Source organism: Schistocerca cancellata, chromosome 4 (assembly GCF_023864275.1).
Source record: "Schistocerca cancellata isolate TAMUIC-IGC-003103 chromosome 4, iqSchCanc2.1, whole genome shotgun sequence".
Taxonomy (NCBI): Eukaryota; Metazoa; Arthropoda; class Insecta; order Orthoptera; family Acrididae; genus Schistocerca; species Schistocerca cancellata.
In genome coordinates this window covers 504,382,869-504,391,048 of record NC_064629.1, presented here as the reverse complement: position 1 = coordinate 504,391,048, position 8,180 = coordinate 504,382,869, and positions in this window count along the sequence as shown.

The following is an 8,180-nucleotide window of genomic DNA, read 5'->3' as shown; positions in this document are numbered from 1 at the left end:
CAGTTATACATGAACAAGCAGATTATCCAACTTATCATACAGTATCCAAGAAGAAATTAACTGATAAATACGTGGGAAAGCTGTTAGAGGTCATCATCATAAAGAAAGGAAATAATATTTAAGCTAGAATCGAACGCCCTTCATTTCTTCATCTGTCCTTATGGGATTGACTTCGACTCTAGCTCATGAGTTAACCATGGAAGGGCATTTCCTCAATAATAAAAAGTAAGGTAATTGAAGTACTTTTTCCACTAGATTTGTTTTATGGTTTCCTTAGAGATTATAAGGAGGTGATTTTGGAAGGAGATATTACTGTAATTTCTACTTAGAGTGCCAGTGCTGGTGATGCTATCCTCAGATAGGCTGATAAAATTGAAGCTGAAATTGAAATAAAAGATACTCTTCCTAAAGAAGAAGAAATTGTTGTACAATCAATGTAAATTCGTGTTCCAGTTGTTAAATAGGAACTGGAATATTCACTGGAGTTGGAGCACGAAAGGCTAAAAATATGAAGGTTCCCATATCTTTCATTGAACCACAGACTGTAGAGAGTGCTGGTTTGAATGGAAAAAGAAACTTTAAACTTGACATTACCAACTACTGTAATTCTGCAAAATTTGATTTGCCTTATTTTATTTTTGTCACCTTTCAGACTAATTAAAAAATGAACTACTTGATTCTTCTTTATTTGATAATATTAAATTGCAAATAATCTATATAAAGAAGTGAAGAAACGAAGTTTATCCTCAAGAAATGTTGGAATCAAGATCCACTAAATAATTATCTGAAAGCACATGATGTGTTCCTGTTTCTTTTTTTAATGGGAGTCACTGAATTGAGTGGTGATGTCAATGTAACTGCACTGAATTATATTGAAAATTATCCTATTTTTGCTATAAATATGTCTAGGAGAACGAATGTGTTAGCCATGGAGAAAACTACAATGTAATTAAATGCAACTTTTAAAGATAAAATTCCAAATGATATAGCTGCTTACATAATAAAGTATGGAAAAAAAATCTCACATTGCTCATCGGCACAGGATTTTAAGCAAAAAATTTTTGATCTTATTAATTTTTAAGCTGTATAAATGGGTACTCTACTGAAGAAGCTTCATAACTCAAGCGATTAGAATTTGTTTAAAAGGAATAGTGAATTAGCAGTAAATGAATTGTATTACATTATGGGCTATGAATATTTATAAACTAGGTGTGGTAAATATTTTGTATTGAACTCGATAGCAAATTTAAAATTATTTTACCAAACAGATGTAACAAATTAATTACCAATTGGGACTTTCAGTTTTTTGAAGACTGTAATATGAAACTAAGATATAAAGCAAAGGAGAAACATATAAAAATAATGATAATGAATTACACGATCTGGGGCTCATTATGTGAGACACAAGTTACATTTTTATATTAATTTGTGGGTGAGTTTTGTTTGATCAGTGAATCATCTCCTAATTCTCTGCACGGGCCCACTTACTGCTTGTACCAGCAATTCGTTGTTCAACCCGTGGACGAGTCCATAATCTTCTCCACTGTTTTTTTCGCCCTCCTTCGACAATTGCTGCCTGAGTTAATGCAGTTATTTTATGCGTGTCCCTTTTCGTTTGTAAATTGTGTGGTTTTCGCGCCAGATGCAACCAAGAACTGCCGCTTCGGCCTAAAATTAATATGTGAAGCACGATCAGTGAAATATAGCGGGACGTTTCAAAGTGTGCAACAAACACGACGGTCACCGAATATTGCGTGCTTCGCGATGAGAAACAGGTCCCATGTGAGGACGATTGAATTGCCAGCCTCATGACTGGCAACAGACCGACTGACATCCCGCTCCAGCGTTGCATATTCATCTCTGATCTATGCCCCGTCAGGACGCAGTGTTCTAAAACCGGCAGATCATTTCTGCAATGTAGGTAGATAATAGGGCACAAAATTATTTGTACTAACCTTTACAATTTTTCTTTTGAGTATGCTTTACTCGTTTATTATATCCATTGGCTGGACAAAGCGTTTTCACCAACGCAAGCCTGACCTTGAACTGGGGTTCCTGTGTATAATCCAATGCATCACAATAGAAAGATAGCGGTTGCGGTAACCAGGAGTAAATCTTTAGTTTCTACTAAATGTTGTTCATTAAGGATGTGAGAGAACGGTTGTTATGTTTTTACAGTATTTACTGGTAGCATTCAACGGTAGTTTTTGTCCTACACACAAAAATTCACAGAGCTTTGCATAAGCTTGACACTGTTAGAGGTCACACCAGATCAGCAGGATGCAACCTAGTGCAATGTGCTGTGTGAGATGCGAAGGCCACTGACAGAAGTCGTCGATTCTAAGGGAAGACGAGGTCACATAGTTCACTGTGTCTTTATTCCATTTTGTATTGTCAATGCCCAATTGTGCTGGTAGACATTTCAGAGTTATAATACCATGAGCTAATTTTTAAAACCTGACAATGGAAGTGTTGTCTCTCTGAAAGTGTTGTTCAGTTGTGTGTAGGACAAAAATTACGTTTGAGTGCCCCCAATTATTACTGTTTAATTTATATTATTAAAATGTAGGTTCGATGATACTTTCCGATCTGTGTAGCTTATACATATTAACACTAATTTAGTTTTCTGTCCCTGTCTGTTTTTTATCTAGAGACAGTTAGCTGTGTTGGTTTTCCTTGTCAGAAATTTGCGATTAGGTTACACTTTTCAACACAGGATCTCTAAATGAGCATATGCAACAGAGCAGTGTAAATCATTCAGGTTTCATCTGTCACTTTTGTGATGTAATATGCATACTTGCATTTTATCGAGCTGGCATTACCTACCAATGGTTCTGCAACCCTTACAGCTAGTTATAGTGGACAGAAGTTAATATGACTCGTTTTCACAGAATCAAAAGTCCATATGTCGATCTCTTTATATAAAAAATTCTTATTCATTGCTATAAACATATCCCTCTGACTTACACAAACACTCTGTTTCACTTTGACTATCAAATCTTGGTATCTAGTTTTATATAGTCGAGTGCATTCCTGGCTAGAAGAGAATTGTTTCTTACAGACGTTTCGTTAACTTCCACCACACTGATAATTTTGTTCCGCTTACTCTGTTTGCGATATAATTTCTGAATAAAATGTTTATAAAATAACGAACGTATGACTGAATTACAACTAACGTACCAGAAAGTCCCATTTATCAACTGTTCAGCAGTAGTAATACATCTGTAGTTTTTAAGAAAATGAAATAACATTGCATAACTGCGTCACCTGATTTATTTCTTTTTCTCTTTAAATGTAAATTACAGATTCTGTTCTTATTTATTCTTCCAGAGTCTTATAAGTATATAATAATATTACCAGCTTTACTGCTTGGAATGGGGCTAATCTGCGCCTGTGGAGAGTACGGTCCTACTTGTTACACAATTTTCAAAAGAGGATTTCAGTGCACAATGCACATGGACATTACAGACTTTTAGATGCTTATTTCTACAAAATATTTTTCATTTTGTCTCCTGTAACTTTGTTAACAAATACTGATTAAGACTGCATTACTGCCTAGTTTTACACATAATTAGTATCTGAAGCTGCAGAAAAGCTACAGTAACAACACAAATTTCATTTGTTCAAGGTGAGTCACCTAACATTACTACTGGAAACACCTCCCAAACCACAACAAACACTGAATAACCAATTCCACAGACCGAAAGTGAGGATAGGGGCTGGTGGAAATGGTTAATACAAACCATTGAGAAATGCACAGAAGTATGATTTTCAATGCATGCTTATGTTTTCTTTAATGGAAACATGTTATTATTTATAGTACAACTGAAAAGAGATAATACTTAATCAGTGCCATTTGTTACACTGTAAAATGTTACGTACATCCGGAGTAATTTGTAACGTAAAGTTGACACTTGAAACCTCAGACGTTCAGTAGCGTGTTGTAACGAACAAGATCTGTAAGGGTATGTTTACGAAGACTACGATGTTTACGAGTTTGGCTGTCTTAGTGTCTGCATGTAGCGTTGGCTGAATTAGTCCATGTACTCAGAATAACTGTAGTACACTGTGTTACCGGACGTCTGTGATAGTGTACTGTACACAAGTAAGAACATAAGTACGCACAGTAGGAGCATGAGGAGGTCGCAAGTGCAACAATGTGTACAGTGTTTTGAGAACTGTGAAAATAGTTTATTCAAACTCTGAAGAGACAGAGATGATACTCATCTACGGCGACTGTAGACAAAATGCAGCTGCGGCCTGCAGGTTGTATGTAGAAAGGTACCTGGACAGAGATCATCCAACGCGCCGCACATTTGGAAACATCTACAAGCCATTGTATGCAACCGATATGGTCGTAACACACAAACGAGACCGTGACAGTCTCATTACAAGAGAAGCAGGAACAGTTGGTGTGTTAACTGCTTTTGCCGTTAACCCACACATGAGTTCACGTGACATCGCTAGAGGCAGCGCAATGAGTAAAAGCAGTTTAATGCACATCCTTCTTCGTCACTAATTTCACCCGTATCATGTGTTGCTGCATCGGCAATTACAAGGAGATGACTTTAATAACCGAGTGAATTTCTGCCATTGGGCACTAACAGATAATGCGTTGCAGTTCTATCTGTTTACCGATGAAGCTGGTTTCACAAACTTCGGTGCAGTGAATTTACGGAACATGCATTACTGGTCCGTGGACAATCCTCGCTGGCTACGACAGGTAGAGAGACAGCAACCGTGGAATGTAAATTTATGGTGCGGAGTAATTGGCGACCATCTCATTGCTCCTCACTTGATTGAATGCACCCAAACAGCTGCCAAATGCATCGAGTTTCTACAAAATGATCTGCCATTATTGCTACAAAATGTCCAGCTGGAAACGCGTAGACTTATGTGGTATTAACATGATGGTGCTCCTGCACATTCTGCAATTAACACTAGGCTGACCCTTGACAGAATGTTCCACAGGCGTTTCATACGACGTGGCCGACGCATAAATTGGCCAGCCCGTTCTCCTGATCTTACACCTTTAGACTTCTTTCTGTGGGGTACGTTAAAGGAGAACGTGTACCGTGATGTGCCTACAACTCCAGAGGAAGTGAAACATCGTATTGAGGCAGCCTGTAGCAACATTGCACCAGATGTACTGCGTCATGTAAGACATTCATTACGCGGTAGATGGCAAATATGTGCAGCAAATGATGGGCACCACTTTGAACATTTATTGTCCTGAAATGTCAGGACACACTATTTTACATTCTGTAACTGAAACCAAAAAAGAAATTTGCAAGTTTAACTACGTTCTCATGTTAATGTACATTTCCTTCTAACAAATCAGTCCCGTACAGTATTCTTCAGAGAAAAAGACTAATAAAAATGTTAGCATGTGAGCGTAACGTGCTGTTCATGTCTCTTCTGTACCTACGTTACATCACTGTTCTTTTTGTATCCCTAATTAATTCGGTTCTCTTCGATACACACGACTGAACTGCTGAGGAGTTACTCAAGCGTCAACTTTAGATTACACTTTACTCTGGATGCAATTAAAATTTTACCATGTAAGAAATGGCATTGATTAAGTATTTTTTCTATTTTCAGTTGCGCTAAAAATAATAACATGTTTCCATTAAAAAAAACATAAGTATGTGTTGAAAATTATACTTTCGTGCATTTCTCAATGGTTTGTATTAACCAATTACACCAGCCTCTCTCCTCACTTTCGGTCTGCGGAATTGGTTATTCAGTGTTTGTTGTGGTTTGGGAGGTGTTTCCAGTGGTAATGTAAGGTGACTCACCCTGTATAGTATTGCACCAGGGTGAAATCATTGTCCGTTTTCATGTGTGTTATTGTTTACACTGATGAAGTTAGTGTTATGGTTTATTGAAACGCTTAACCAACATAGTATTTAATGCTGTATATAGGATGTAATGAATAATGTATCTGGTGAACATTTTCTTTTACAGATTTACTGTTGTTGCCATTAGACCGCAGTTTAAACGAATGTCTTAAGTATCGCAAATTTTGAACTACAATGAGAATTACCTTTCAGATGACGTCGACGAGATTAAGGAAATATACACATGATGCAATCTGGATATACCGCAAATAGATCCTCCTGTGGTCCGACTTATTACCGGACCTAGAATAAGATGCATATATCGAGTATGAAGTCTCCTTGCGTGTGCATTCGTATAGCCTTAAAACACACTTGAGACGAAATGAAATTTGTTTGCATAAGCTAAAGAATCTCTGTACGATGACAAAGTGAAAAGTTCCTGGCATGACCAACACCTGCTGTTGATATGAATTACGTATTCATTTTGTTGTTGCCTGATGCTCAACAGCACAAGTCAGGTGCCGACTCGATCTGATGAATAGCGTAGTTTATATGGTTTTTTCCACTACTCTTGATGAGAGTGTTCTTTTCAGACAGATAAACTGAAATACAATATTGTCGTATTATTAATTGTTGTGGGCGGTTTATCGACGATCGAAATTCATGCAAAGTTGGTGAGTATTTGTGACGAGTCTTTCCTTTACTTTTATAGTTACAGAAATGGTCCTCTGTATTTAAAATTCTCTGTACTTCTCCTGAACGTAATTTATGTGAACGACATCTCAAAAATACAGCCGCAGATTAAAACACCAAGAAAGTGCCTAACTGTATCGGACGGCAGGCGTTTACAAGTGTAGGAAATATTTAATGCTACAGGCATATTAAAAGAAAGATTATAGTACATATTACCCTAAATATTTTGTCTAATACCTAAGACTTGCTGGAATATCACTTCTATTCACCAAATGCTGTAACTTCTGAATTTCATGTAGTCTCACGTGTAAAGAAACTCGTATCAAAAAAGAAAGAGTCGTGTGGCAGTGTTGACTGGGAAACCCAGAGTGGTAGGTTTAGTCGCCTAATAGGCAAGGGTTGTTTTCCTGTGAGCACAATGGCACCTTTCGTGTCGGTGTATGAGATTAGGGTCTTGAGTCTGTCTGATGAGTGTAGCAGACTATTTAGACTTGTGGTGACACATGATGTGAATGATGATGAGAGAAGGAAAACGCAGTGTGGGTGCATACCCCGTCAGTCAAAAAATTTGGAGGCAGGATTAATAAAAAATAGAGGAAACTTAAGGTATTTGTTTTAATGCTTCAGGTGTCCTACATAGGTAAGGGTAAGGTCGGCTGAATAGGGTCAAATTTTGTTAAAGTCTACATAAAATACATATTTTCAAATTAACAGATTTTAATTTTAAATACATAAAAGCTATGTCCTTTCTCATACAAATTCCAATTTGTAACACTACATAAATGTTTTTCATATATCCACAGAATTTCATTTTCTTCTTAACAGGTACCGCAGCAATGAATTTAACCACAAAATCATTTGAGAATGTCTAAAGGCTGTAACTAGCCATAAGCAAATAAAATTACTACATCCGAAGTGGAAAATTCCACCTTGTTTCACAAAATCAGTCTGAAAAATGAGCTGCATGACCCTTTTCATCTTCAAGTAAGGTGAAACAGGTAGTAAGTCTGCCGAACAGGATCAATACAGGAATGTAACATCACGTTAAAATAGCAATACATTCTCTACAAATATACCTCTTCTTCCCACTGCATAAACACAATTCTCATGGTACCATTCTCTGCAGTTGCCTTGACACTGAATTCAGTCACCAAGTTTCACCGACGTTGGATTGCGGAGTTCTCAGAATGTGTTATTATTTTCACCTGTTTATTCGGAGGATTCTGATGAATCTGACTCTGATGAGTCATACTGCAGGTGTTGTCTGTTCTTAACCTGATGTTTCTTCAAAATGTTGCGCTGAAAATACTTTTTTCTTTTGTTTTCCTTTTTTTAGTTATTGCATTTATATTTTCTGGGGATGTAAGAAGTTGCACTTTCTGTTTTCCGGCTGTAGGCAACAAGTCATGGAATGAAGCAGAAGATTTCGGCTTGTCACTGTTAGGTCTATCATGAAGTGAACTAACGGGAGGAGACATAGGCAGAAGTTGTGTTTCCTTTCGATGTACCAGTCGGCAAGAATTCATGTTCAGCCACTGCATCCTCTTGTGTTACAAATGAAGCTAATACATAAATTGTCGTAATATGATTTTAGTGGCTTAAAAATGACCTGCCTAATGGCTACAGGCGGTGAATTATGTGACTTGG